This window comes from Rutidosis leptorrhynchoides, chromosome 3 (genome assembly GCF_046630445.1).
Source record: "Rutidosis leptorrhynchoides isolate AG116_Rl617_1_P2 chromosome 3, CSIRO_AGI_Rlap_v1, whole genome shotgun sequence".
Classification (NCBI taxonomy): Eukaryota; Viridiplantae; Streptophyta; class Magnoliopsida; order Asterales; family Asteraceae; genus Rutidosis; species Rutidosis leptorrhynchoides.
The window spans coordinates 122861435-122876810 of NC_092335.1; positions in this window are offsets into that span (position 1 = coordinate 122861435).

Below are 15376 nucleotides of genomic sequence, written 5' to 3' on the forward strand. Positions count from 1 at the left end.
ATCCGACACGTTATAGACCATAATTAAAAGAATGTCAGGGGACATTGCCTTAACAGTTGCTTGTTCAACGCTTTCCTTTACAACCGAACGGTAGTTTACCGAAAGGTAATATACGGAGCAAGTATACTGGACGTGTTGCTTTCCTAATACACGGTTAGCAAGTGGGTGACACAAAACCGCAAGTTTTGAGCTAAAATTTTCAAATATGAAACCCACCAAACCCACAAAAAGATTTTGCAAACACCGGTGAAGGGTTATCCCGGAAAACTTATCTAGGGTAAAAGCTAGATTTAATTTTCAAAATATCAAATATTTTCATAAAGGATCTAAATTTTCATAGTCATGTGGGACTGTAAACCACATCGTTACTACCATTATTTATACCGCCGTATAGAAATCACTGATGTACAAAGTGTGAAGAATAAAGAAGTGATTCTAGTATTTTTATTTCAAGACTATATTGCTTGAGGACAAGCAACGCTCAAGTGTGGGAATATTTGATAATGCTAAAAATGAACATATATTTCATAGCATTATCCCTCAAGAAAGACAAGCTTTTTGTTGCAACTGTTTTATTTACAAGTGATATTCGTTTAAATAATAAAAGGTGAAGACAAAAGACAGATTCGACGAATTGAAGATGCAAACAAACAAAAAGCTCAAAAGTACAAAGTACAATCAAAGTGGTTCAAATTATTGGTGAGAAACGTCTCGAAATTACAAGAGTACAAGACGCGAAACACAAAATACAAGATATTAAATTGTACGCAAGGACGTTTGAAAATCCGAAACCGGGACCAAAGTCAACTTTCAGTGCGCGACGCAACGGACCAAAAATTACAAGTCAACTATGCACAAGAATATAATATAATATATATATATATATAATTATATAAATTATATATATATATATATATATATATATATATATATTAAAAAAAAATACAGCAGCCCACGTTTAAATCAAGAGATGAGCTGTATTCCATACCTCCGCACTCGCGGTACTTTTGTGAAGGAAACCTCAGCACTCGCGGAGGTCTACAGTGAAGTCAGGATCTATAAATTCAGCATTTTTGGACGTTTTATATACACATATATTTATTTTATTTTCTTTTTCTTAAAAACCCCATGTACCAAGTATCACTCCAATTAGTAATCTCAATTTGTAATTTTAATTTTAAGTTAGTGATAATAATAAGGTTGGGTTAGTCGAATGTTTTAAGGTCTTGTAAGTCGGAACTCTGTCCGTGTAACGCTACGCTATTTTTAACCACTGTAAGTTATGTTTATGTTATTTTCATTAATGTCTCGTAGCTAAGTTATTATTATGCTTATTTAAGCCTAAGTAATCATGATGTTGGGCTAAAAATATTAAAATTGGGTAATTGGGCTTTGTACCATAATTGGGGTTTGGACAAAAGAACGACACTTGTGGGCTATTAATGGGCTTTATATTTATTTAACTAAATGATAGTTTGTTAATTTTAATATAAAGATTTACAATTAGACATACCTATAAATAACCATATACACTCAATCGGACACGATGGGCGAGGTATTTATATGTACGAATAATCGTTCATTTAACCGGACACGGGAATGGATTAATAGTCACTAGAATTATTAAAACAGGGGCCAAATTATATACAAGGACACTTGGTGTAATTGTTAACAAAGTATTAAAACCTTGAGTTACACGCAGTTGATATCCTGGTATAATTATTAAACAAAGTATTAAAACCTTGTTACAGTTTAAGTCCCCAATTAGTTGGAGTATTTGACTTCGATATAAGGATAATTTGACGAGGACACTCGCACTTTATATTTATGACTGATGGACTGTTATGGACAAAAACCAGACGGACATATTAAATAATCCAGGATAAAGGACAATTAACCCATGGGAATAAACTAAAATCAACACGTCAAACATCATGATTACGGAAGTTTAAATAAGCATAATTTCTTTATTTTCATATTTAATTGCACTTCTAATTATCTCTCTTTTATTTATTTTCATATTTAATTGCACTTCTAATTATCGCTCTTTTATTTATTGTCATTATATTTAATTGCACTTTTAATTATCGTACTTTTTAATTATCGCATTTTTATTTATCGCAATTTTATTATTGTTATTTACTTTACGCTTTAAATTAAGTTATATTTATTTTTAATATTTTACATTAGGTTTTAACTGCGACTAAAGTTTTAAAATCGACAAACCGGTCATTAAACGGTAAAAACCTCCTTTTATAATAATAATATTACTTATATATATTTTTGTATTTTTACAAATATAGTTTAAAAAAGAAAACTAATATAGCGTTAAACTTGTTTAATTTTCACTGTGGAACGAACCGGACTTACTAAAAACTACACTACTGTACAATTAGGTACACTGCCTATAAGTGTTGTAGCAAGGTTTAGGTATATCCACTCTATAAATAAATAAATAACTTGTGTAAAATTGTATCGTATTTAATAGTATTTCGTTGTAAAAATAATACTATTTCCTAGTACACCTCGCACACATCAACGTTTTTAAGCATGTTTTTCTCAGGTGCTTAAGAGGTTTGTTTGCTTCCGCTGTTGTAGTCTTGCTGTAGACACCCGCTGCTTGTGTTAGAGATGTCTTCGCATGAAACGTTTATCTTGCATTCACAAACTTTATTACTTTTGAACAATGTATTCGTAACGACCACTGGGTCACGTACTATTATTAATTGCTTCTATTCATAGAAGCATACTTTCGTTGTAAAACATTTTGATGTTGGTTAAGACATCACCTTTTCTTATGAATGCAAACTTCTTTTGAAATAGCATATAGTGTTTGACCTTATAATGATCCTGTTGTTGATGATCTGTACACGTTGATTTTGTACGGGGTGTCACATTTGGTATCAGAGCATTGGTTGTAGGGAATTAGGTTGCATTAGTGAGTCTAGACCGAGTAGGATTCACTAATAGGACTAATCTACAACTTACTAGTTTACTTGTTTATGCGGAACTTGCTGCATGCTGCTGCTTATTTTTACTGCTATATGCCGTATACTGTTACTTGCTTTCACTACTGCATGCTATTATCTGCTTTCGATTGCATGATACTTGTCATTATTGTCATGATATTTACTGTTATAGATGATCTAGACTGTCGTAGTTACTTTGCCTAATACGTGCTTGCTTTATGACTTGCTAACATGGAAAAAGTTTTTTTTCGTTGTTCAGATGTCGGATGTCCCGCCTGTTATCATTTTGGAGAGCGACTCAGACTCATCCGCCACCTCGCCTGCTACTGCTGCCGACACACAGATACCGTCCTCTCTACCCTCCAGCGACTCTGGCACTTCGTCCTCTGGAGACAGTAGCCATGTACCCGACCCAGTGATCATCTCAGACGGACACGAGGATCCACCGGAGATTCCAGCTCCACTCATCCCAGGACTCCCTAAGCCACAGCATCATTCTGGTGGTGCTGTGATTCCTGGGGAAAATAGGGAAGGTCCGTTCCGTAATGAACGTAACCATTGGGTCAGACGCCTTCCTGATGGATGTGTCGTGCCGATCCCGCCTTGCAGATACCGACTTATGACTACTGGTCAGGCACATCCACCTCTAGATGATTCAGACGACTCATCATCCGACGACTCTAGCGACGAGGATTCCAATGATGACTCCGAGGAGGACCCTGAGGAGGTGCCTGTACAGCCACCCTCCACCCTGCCGAAAAAGTGGTATCGTTTCGATGGTACTGTTATTCCAGGGTTAACGGACGTAGATCGTTCGTTAACGCACATGGACTGAAGGTTAGAGTTACCCCCCGTAAGCGGGTTGTGCCTTACCCTGCTGATCCGTTCGTGCGTAAGGCTTCCTGTTATGCAGCATCTACTTCTGGTGCCGGACCGTCTGCACCACCAGCTCCACCAGCATCGTCTGCACCACCAGCTCCACCTGTACCATCTGCACCGCCAGCCCCACCAGCATCCCCCATCATCGAGGAACTGACGAGGGAACTGCATACCCTCCATGCTCGGGTAACTGAGCTCGAGGACCAGATGTCCCACATAATGGACATCCTTTACCCACCGTCACCATAGGGCTTTTGTATTAGGTTTCTTTATGTAATCCCGTTTGTAGTTTCATGTTTCACTCATGTATTGTACGAATCTTATGCGAATGTATACAACTTTTTATTTATGAATGGAACTTTGTGGTGTTTAATTTCTGTACGGTGTTCTATTTACATTACTATATGATCATTTTGTGGTATCTGTATCTAGTTGCATTACTTAATTAACATGCGATGTGTTGATTCCATGTTGGTTACCATATACTGTATTATTATTTATTGAATGCTGGATTTTGACTTGAGTCAAAATTTTTGTTTAGAAGATCAATGGCCAACGGAAGATCAACGCCCACAGCAGCACAGATTGAAGAAATGATAGCCGAACGGGTAGCCGCAGCTATAGCGGAAATGAACCCCCAAGCTCCACCGGTTATCCAGCACAATTATAACGGGTGCACATACAAGGAATTCCAAAGCTGCAAGCCCCACAATTTTAGTGGTACTGAGGGGGCAGTTGGACTTACAAGGTGGTTTGAGAAATTGGAAGTTGTATTCCATGTAAGTAACTGCTCAAAGATGAACAAAACCAAGTATGCCTCATGTACGCTGTCGGACGGCGCCTTAACCTGGTGGAACACACTTGCTCAGGCTAAGGGTATCGACGAGGCATATGCTACCCCGTGGGAGGAATTCAAATGGGCCATGATCGAGGAGTATTGACCTAGAACTGAGCTACAGAAAATGGAGGCTGAGTTCTGGGATTTGAAGGTTGTGGGAACCGATCTCGATGGTTATAACCGTAGGTACCTGGAACTAGCTTTGATGTGTCCCACGATGGTTACCCCGGAATTTAAGCGCATGGAACGGTATTTGTGGGAACTTCCCAAGTCCATTCAGGGGAATGTAACCTCTTCTAAGCCAACCAGTGTCCCGGAAGCTATGCGCATGGCACATACCCTGATGAACCAAATCACCAGCAAAGAACCAGAAAAGGCTAAATCCGAATCGGGTAGTAGTGAGAAGCGTAAGTGGGACAATGATAATGCTAAAAACGAACATATATTTTATAGTATTATCCCTCAAAAAAGACAAGCTTTTAGTTGCAATTGTTCTATTTACAAGTGATATTCGTTTAAATAATAAAAGGTGAAGACAAAAGACAGATTCGACGATTTGAAGACGCAAAAGACCAAAAAGCTAAAAAGTACAAAGAACAATCAAAGTGGTTCAATTTATTGATGAGAAACGTCTAAAAGTTACAAGAGTACGAGCCGCGAAACGCAAAGTACAAGATATTAAATAGTACGCAAGGACGTTCGAAAATCCGAAACTGGGACATGAACCAACTTTCAACGCGCGACGCAACGGAGCGAAAATTACAAGTCAACTATGCACATAAATATAATATAATATATAAATAATTCTTAAAATTATATATATATATATATATTATATATATTTAATAAAACTGTCGGCAACAAGAAAACAAGCGAATGTGAGCTGTCCCAGGGGGCCATGCGATCGCATGGCCAGGAAGCACAAATGCCATGCGATCGCATGGATCACTGTAGCAGTTCACATTCTATAAATTGCAACGTTTTCAGCCGATTTATGTACTCCTTTATCTATCTCTCACTCTTCTCAATTTATATTTATATTTATATTTTAATTTCAATTTTAATTTAAGATTAATAATAATAAGGTTATAGTGGCGAATGTTGTAAGTGTGTAAGTCAAAATTCCGTCTGTGTAACACTACGCGATTAATACTCATTGTAAGTTATGTTCAACTTTTTTAAATTAATGTCTCGTAGCTAAGTTATTATTATGCTTATTTAAATCGAAGTAATCACGATGTTGGGCTAAATATTAAAGATGGGGTAATTGGATTTTGGACCATAATTGGGGTTTAGACAAAAGACCGACACTTGTAGAAATTGGACTATGGACTATTAATGGGCTTTATATTTGTTTAACTGAATGATAGTTCGTTAATTTAATATAGAGATTTACAATTTGACATATCTATAAATAACCATATACACTCGATCAGACACGATGGGCGGGATATTTATAAATACTAATAATCGTTCATTTAATTATCTCATCGTACTTTTAATTATCGTACTTTTTAATTATCGCATCTTTTATTTACTGTCATTTTATTTTTCGCACTTTAATTTATCGCATTTTAATTATCGTCATTTACTTTACGCTTTAAATTAAGTTATTTTTATTTTTAATATTTTACATTAGGTTTTAATTGTGATTTAAAACATAAAATCGACAAACCGGTCACTAAACGGTAAAAACTCCTTTTTATAATAATAATAATACTACTTACATATATATATATATATATATATATATATATATATATATATATATATATATATATATATATATATATATATATATATATATATATATATATATATATATATATATATATATATATATATATATATAGTTTTTAAAAAATATAGCGTTAAACTTGGCTAACTCCTTGCGGAACGAACCGGACTTACTAAAAACTACACTACTGTATGATTAGGTACACTGCCTATAAGTGTTGTAGCAAGGTTTAGGTATATCCACTCTATAAATAAATAAATAACTTGTGTAAAATTGTATCGTATTTAATAGTATTTCGTAGTAAAAATATAACTATTTCGTATACACCTCGCATAACATCAAGTATTTTTGGCGCCGCTGCCGGGGAACGCCGAAGCGAAACGCTATAAAAAAAAGATTTTTATTAAGTTTTAATTTCTTTTTGAAAAAATACGTTTTAAATATCAAAAAATACAAAAATATAAAAAGAAAAACGAAATATATATATTTTTAAGAGTTTGTTTAAAATATATAAAATTAAAAAGTTTTTCTATTTCTATTTTAGTTTTTAAAAATTAAGTTTTTATTTATTTTATATAAATAAATTAAAAACAGAAAAATAAAAAAATAAAAAAATAAAATAAAAAACAATCGAGCCACTACACTGTAGCAGCCCAACATCTGAACTGGATCCGAGGGTCATGCGACCGCATGGAAAAACAACAAACACCTATGCGATCGCATGAGGTGATTTGACTGGTCTGGTATCCTAGTCTGTACGATTAGGGTTAGAATTTAATTATTATTAATATTAATTAATTAAGATTAGGGTTTAATTTAATAATAGTTAGATTTAGTTTTTAATTAATTTGTAATTTAAGTGTTATTTAGTTTTATTAATATATAAAAATTAATACTTTTATAAAATAGAAATATAAAAATAAGATTTTTATAAAAATTGTATTTTTCTAACTTTAAGTTCTATTTTCTATATTTCGTATCTTTTTAATCGTTTAATCGTAATTTATATTTTTATCATTCGTAATTAGTTTTAAGATTAGTATTTTGCCGTAGTTATTTTTTATTTCTAGATTCTTAGGCTTTGCCGTAAAATCACTTAAGTGCTTTTTCTTTAGACTAAGATTTAGGTGCTTTAGAATTTTGCAACGCTGTTTTAAAATTTTAGTACTTTTTAAGTTATTGCCGTTTTGGATTTAGAATTCCTTTAAGCTTTAATACCTTTAGACGTAAGTTTTAATTTTTAGTTTTTAGACTTTTAAGTTTAGACGCTGCATTTTATTATTATTATTTTTCGACTTTTATTTTTCGACACTTATTTTTCGACCTTTTATTTTTCGACATTTTTTGATGCACTCTTTTTCTTTCTTATTTCTCGACGCTCTAGTTTTTAGGACATAGAATTTTCTATTTCTTCTCTAAAATTTCAAAACGAAAAATTATTTTAAGCGGTTAAATTGATAGACATCCTAAATTTTCTGGTTCGTAGTAATAGTTGGATTTGTTAGTGGCGAGTTGTGGGCTTCCGATTTAAAGGGTCCTGGCTACCTGCTGCATCTATTGGCTATTCGAAAAGTGGGCAAAATCAGAAAAGTCTATTAATTTGATAACTTATATAATTTTTATCTTTTATAACTAATAGGAGATTCAGTGAATGCACCGAGCAAAACGTTCACCACCTTTCATACGTTCACCATCTGTAACTCGATCAAGACATCTAGCCAATATTGTCACCGTTGATTTTTCTTTAGAATCGTCATTTAGTCAACCAAGTACTCCAATTCAAATTTCCGATAATCTATTTTTTGAACCCGACCTCACAATTGAGAACCCGGAGGATATTCAGGGACAATTCAGAGATCCTGAACCACTAATCATTCCTCCTGAACCACAAATCACTCATCCAGAGATTGTTGAGGAAGAAACCATTAAATCAAAATCCTCTAGTGATTCAGATTCAACAAATTCAATCATGGAGAATCTGGAACCTCTAAGTATGGAAGACCGAATGAGAGCTAAACGCACTGGCCAAGGTCAGGCAATTACTCAACCAGACATTAATGCGCCAGATTATGAAATCAAAGGACAAATCCTACACATGGTAACTAATCAATGCCAATTTAGTGGTGCGCCGAAGGAAGATCCAAACGAACATCTTCGTACCTTTAATAGGATCTGTACTCTATTTAAAATCCGAGAAGTGGAGGATGAACAGATCTATCTCATGTTATTTCCCTGGACTTTAAAGGGAGAAGCCAAAGATTGGTTAGAATCGTTACCTGAAGGGGCGATTGATACATGGGATGTCTTAGTTGAAAATTTTCTTAAACAATTCTTTCCGGCATCTAAAGCCGTAAGACTTCAAGGAGAAATAGTTACGTTCACACAAAAGCCAAATGAAACATAATATGAGGCATGGACAAGATTTGAAAAGTTGTTAAGAGGATGTCCGCAACATGGTTTAGACACTTATCAAATAGTACAAATATTTTATCAAGGATGCGACATCACTACATGCAAAGACATCGATATAGTAGCTGGTGGTTCAATTAAAAAGAAAACCGCAACTGAAGCTTACAAAATTATTGATAACAGTGCTTCCCACACACATGAGTGGCATCAAGAAAAAGATATCGTTAAATCATCTAAAGCGGCTAGAGCCGATTCTAGCCATGACTTTGATTCCATTTCCGCAAAGATAGATGCTGTCGAAAGACGAATGGAAAAGATGACTAAAGATATTCACGCTATACGAATTAGTTGTGAGCAGTGTGTAGGACCACATTTGACAAAAGATTGTCTCAGTATTGAACAAACAATGGAACAAAGAGAGAATGTTTCATACATGAACCAAAGGCCTGGAAATAATTATCAGAATAATTATCAACCGCCAAGACCAAACTACAATCAGAATTATAACCGAAATGTTCCATAAAACAATCAACAAGGTCCTAGCAATCAGCAAGTATCCAATAATACTTACAACCAGCAAAGACCTATTTTTTCAATTAAACCACCACAAACCGATGATAAAAGCCAAATTTAGAAGATATGATGACGAAGCTAGTAGAATCTCAAACTCAATTTTTCACATCTCAGAAACCAACTAATGAACAAAATGCTCAAGCATTTAGAAATCAACAAGCTTCAATTCAAAATCTGGAACAAGAAGTAAGCAACCTAGCAAGGTTGATAAGTGAAAGAAAACCGGGAAGTCTACCTAGCGATACAAATGCTAACCCCCGGAATGAAACATCTAAAGCCATTACCACAAGAAGTGGTATTACACTTAAACCACCTGAAATACCTGTAATTTCTAATGACTCTATTCCTACTCCACAAGAACCACAACCTGAGCAAGAGAAGGAAACAGAACTGGTAGTTGAAAAGGTTAATGATGATAACACAGTTAAGGCAAAACCTTATGTTAAACCATACCAACCACCACTTCCTTACCCGAGTAAAATGAGAAAAGAAAGACTTGAAGCCGAGCAATCTAAATTCTTGGATATGTTTAAACAAATAAATGTCAATCTTCCTTTCATTGATGTGATTTCAGGAATGCCTAGATATGCTAAATTTATGAAAGATGTAATCACAAATAGAAAGAAAATGGAAGAACTCTCGGCTGTTACAATGAATGTTAATTGCTCTGCAGTGCTGTTGAATAAGCTACCAGAAAAACTTTCAGATCCATGAAGTTTCATAATTCCATGTTTTCTGGGTAGTCTTAGTTCAATAGAAGCATTGGAAGATTTAGGTGCTAGTATAAATTTAATGCCGTATTCACTATACGCTAAACTAGACCTCGGAGAATTAAAACCAACATGAATAAGCATACAACTAGCCGATCGATCAGTAAAATATCCTAGAGGGATAATGGAAAACATGCTAGTTAAAGTTGGTACTTTAGTATTTCCAGTGGATTTTGTTATTCTAGACATGGAAGAAGATTCTACAGTTCCTCTCATATTAGGAAGACCATTCTTAAACACGGCAAAAGCAATAATAGACGTGTTCGGTAAGAAACTGACCCTAAGTATAGAGGACAAGAGTGTTACCTTTTCTGTTGATAGAGCCATGCAATAACCGCAATCTGCAGATGATAAATGTTATTATATTCAAACTATAGATTCACATGCAGAATTGTTAGAAGAATTTCCAGAATTACAAGAAACATGAGAATGTTCTTTAGGAGAAGGAACTGAACCAATTGATGAAGCTGAAATGTTAGCTACACTTATGGCTAATAAATATGAACCAACAAAAGAAGAACTTCAAATGCTAAAAGAGGAAGACAGATATCGATACAAATCATTGATAGAAGAACCACCAACATTAAAGTTAAAGCCACTTCCAAACCATTTGAAAGATGCTTATTTACATGGTGAATCAGAATTACCTGTAATAATATCGTCTTCTCTTACGAAAAATGAAAAATCTTGACTCAGTTCTGTGCTAAAAGCTCATAAACCAGCTATTTCATGGAAGATTCATGACATTAAAGGCATAAGCCCTTCGTATTGCACACATAAAATCCTTATGGAAGAAGGTCATAAAACGTATGTGCAACGCCAACGAAGACTAAATCCGAATATGCAAGATGTTGTTAAGAAAGAAATTATTAAACTGCTAGATGCAGGTTTAATTTATCCAATCTCTGATAGTCCATGGGTAAGCCCAGTTCAATGCGTGCCTAAGAAGGGTGGCATGACTGTCATCACAAATGAAAAAAATGAGCTTATTCCTACTAGGACTGTAACAGGATGGCGAGTTTGTATTGATTATAGAAAATTAAATGACGCCACCAGAAAAGATCACTTTCCCTTACCTTTCATTGATCAAATGTTAGAAAGATTAGCCGGGAACAGTTACTATTATTTTCTTGACGGTTTCTCCGGATATTTTCAAATTCCAATAGCACCCGAGGATCAAGAGAAAACCACCTTCACGTGCCCTTATGGTACTTTTGCTTATAAACGCATGCCATTTGGACTTTGCAACGCCCCTGTAACCTTTCAAAGGTGCATGATGGCAATTTTTCACGACATGATAGAAGAATTCATGGAAGTTTTCATGGATGACTTTTCAGTCTTCGGTGATACTTTTGAAATATGTCTAGTTAATCTTGAACGAATGCTTATTAGATGCGAGCAATCAAATCTAGTTCTTAATTGGGAGAAATGCCATTTCATGGTTAAAGAAGGCATTGAAGTGGATAGAGCTAAAGTAGATGTAATTGCTAAACTTCTACATCCCACCAATGTTAGAGGAGTTAGGAGTTTTCTAGGGCATGCCGGTTTTTACCGACGTTTCATAAAAGATTTTTCTAAAATTGCCACTCCTATGAATAACCTCCTAGAAAAGGATGCTCCATTCATATTTTTGGATGAATGCATCAAATATTTTAATATTCTTAAAGAAAAACTCACTAATGCGTCGATCATGATAACTCCAAATTGGAATCTACCATTTGAACCCATGTGCGATGCAAGTGATTTTACAATGGGAGCCATTTTAGGACAAATGATTGAAAAACGATTTCAACCTATTTATTACGCTAGTAAGACGTTACAAGGAGCACAAACGAATTACACAACTACTGAAAAAGAACTCCTTGCTATTGCCTTTGCTTTTGACAAATTTCGTTCATATCTCGTTCTAGCTAAAACGGTGGTCTATACCGACCATTCCGCTCTTAAATACCTATTTTCAAAATAAGATGCCAAACCACAATTAATCTGTTGGATCTTACTCTTACAAGAGTTCGATATTGAAATTCGAGACAAAAAGGGAGCAGAAAATCTCGCAGCTGATCATCTTTCTCGTCTTGAAAATCCCGAATTAGAAGTTCTAAATGAATCGGCCATACAAGATAACTTTTCTGATGAATATCTATTGAAGATCGATTATAGTGAAATTCCATGGTTTGTAGACTATACAAACTATTTAGTATGTGGATTCCTTGAAAAAGGTTTGTCGTACCAAAAACGAAAGAAATTCTTTAGTGATATAAAACACTATTTCTGGGAAGATCCACATTTGTTTAAAAGTTGTCCCGATGGAATAATACGCCGATGTGTATACGGGGATGAAGCCAGTCAAATCTTAAACCATTGTCACACAGGACCAACAGGAGGGCATTATGGGCCTCAACTCACAGCAAGAAAAGTCTATGACGCTGGATTCTATTGGCCTACAATTTTCAAATATGCACACCTTCTTTGCAAATCCTGTGATGCTTGTCAAAGGGCCAGAAAAATAAGTCAACATGATGAAATACCACAAAATGTCATTCAAGTATGTGAAGTATTTGACGTTTGGGGTATTGACTTTATGGGTCCATTTCCAAAATATCATAATAATCTCTACATTCTCGTTGCCATTGATTATGTATCTAAATGGGCGGAAGCACAAGCTCTCCCAACTAACGATGCACGAGTTGTAGTCAACTTCTTAAAACGTCTTTTTGCAAGGTTCGGAACACCGAAATCTTTAATAAGTGATCGGGGTACTCATTTTTGTAATAATCAACTTGAGAAAGTTCTCAAAAGATATGGAGTAACTCATAAAATCTCAACCGCTTATCATCCACAAACAAGTGGACAAGTTGAAAATACCAACCGAGCATTAAAACGTATTCTAGAGAAAATCGTAGGATCAAATCCGAAGGAATGGTCCATGAAATTGGAGGATGCACTCTGGGCTTTTAGAACAGCCTACAAAACTCCAATTGGCACCACACCTTTTAGACTCGTTTACGGAAAAGCATGTCACCTTCCAGTAGAAATTGAGCACAAAGCATTTTGGGCTTTGAAGACATGTAATCTTGATTTACATGAAGCCGGACGTTTACGATTAAGTCAACTAAACAAATTAGAAGAATTAAGACATGAAGCATACGTAAATTCGTTAATCTATGAAGAAAGAACGAAGAAATGACATGATAAAAGAATCAAAAGTTTAAAAGAATTCAAGGAAGGAGATAAAGTTCTTTTTTTCAATTCACGATTCAAGCTATTTCCTGGAAAATTGAAATCAAGATGGTCTAGACCATTCATAGTCAAAAGAGTTTTCCCATACGGAATAGTAGAATTGATAAATTCAAACGGGATTGAATTTAAGGTTAATGGTCACGGAGTTAAACATTTCATAGATAATCCAATGGAAGTTGAAGATGAAGTTAATCACAAATTCGACACCACAGCTAACTAAGTGTGGGAAGATTTGAATTTTTGTAGGGTAATATGTATTTCTGTTAGAATTAGATATTTTGTTTTTGTGTAGTTCTCGAGAATGGAATCCGCATGGTCTTTCCCTAGCAGACCCTAAAGAACTAGTCTTTTCCCTCCATTCTAAATTTTTATTTCTTTTAGGTTTTACGAGATGAAGAATTCCTGTGAACACGCTATGATTACTAAACATAATAATAATATCTTTCCGAGTGAACTGGTATCCTTCATAAGAGGAAAAATGGACGAAGTAAGGAGAGAACTCAGGAAAGATCATCATAAAACACATTTTGTTAAAGGAAAATCAAAATCCGCAACAAAAAGAAGAGCACGACACCTTGAAAGATGTCATAAATGCGGAAAATGGTCACACGAAGGTAAATGTTCGAACAATCAAACATATTCAAATACCGAATTTGTTACTCTATGCAGAGAAGGACCGTTCATATGTTTAGAAGAAAAGTTATTGAAGAATCGAGGTTATGCTTATGTAGCTATGGAAAACCAAATCACACGACTCTCCTATGAGTCGACTAAAGCAGGTCTCTGAGAATTCTTTCTCACAGGTAAGTATGTACAGTTTTTATTTGTTTTTATTTATTGCTTTTAACCTTTTGATAATAAACGTTGAATCGTTCGCTATAAAGTATTAAATTGATATTCAATAAAATTAGGTATGCGAAACCGAAATTATTGATATCATACAAAAATTTATTACATCACTGCGAAATTTACCGTTTATTCTTAAGGTATAAATATCTTTAATCAATCAATCCAAAATATTTCAAAAATTCATCAGGAATAAAACTGGGTAATATAGCCGAAATTACTTTACCCAAAAGAGGGACGTATATTTTTTTTAATATTTGATTGATTAAAGTGGGATAAAAGACCAAAAAGATTTTTAATTTTAATTTTTACCATTAATATTATATTAATATAGTAAATTTTTAAAATAAATATATTTAAGTTTTTAAATATTTTAAAAATTAATATTTTTAATATAAGTTTGTAGAATTAATGTATAAAAATATTTATATGAATATAGAATTTTATGCATTTAAAATTTAAGTTTGGTGTGAATAAATGTACTTTATTTCATTAAGTTAAAAATATGATTTCTAAAATTTGTCGTGAGTTGAAGACTAGGTCGTTGAATCGAAATTGCTTTACCCAAGGGAGGGACGAGAAATTTTATTATCATTATTTTTAATCTTATTGAATTAAAGTATGCCAAAAACATTTAAAAAACCCAAAAATCTTTGGTTTTAAAACAAACGCTTTTAAATGACAAATTTTAAAATTTTGTTGAGAGACGAACTAGGATAACGATCCGAAACGCCCTCACTCTTAAAAGAAACAAAATTTTAAATTAATTTCATTATTTGTTTTAATAAGTATAAGGTTTTAAAAAAAAAAAAAAAAAAAAAAAAGGACCCCATGCGATCGCATGGGATTTAGCCTATACCTCCATGCGATCGCATGAGGCATAAAAACTGGACAGAATCAAAATCCCATCGAGCTGCTTCTGCCTTCTCACTTTCAACACACACATACACGAGCATACACACACACAAACACCTAAAATCATCATTTTTTCACCAAAATCAACCAAATTTCTCACAATAATCCGCTACAATCATGCCTTTTCTCAGATGGGGAAGCAAAAAGGTAAAAATTTCACCCCTAAAACTCTTTAAATTTGAATTTTAGTGTTCTTGAG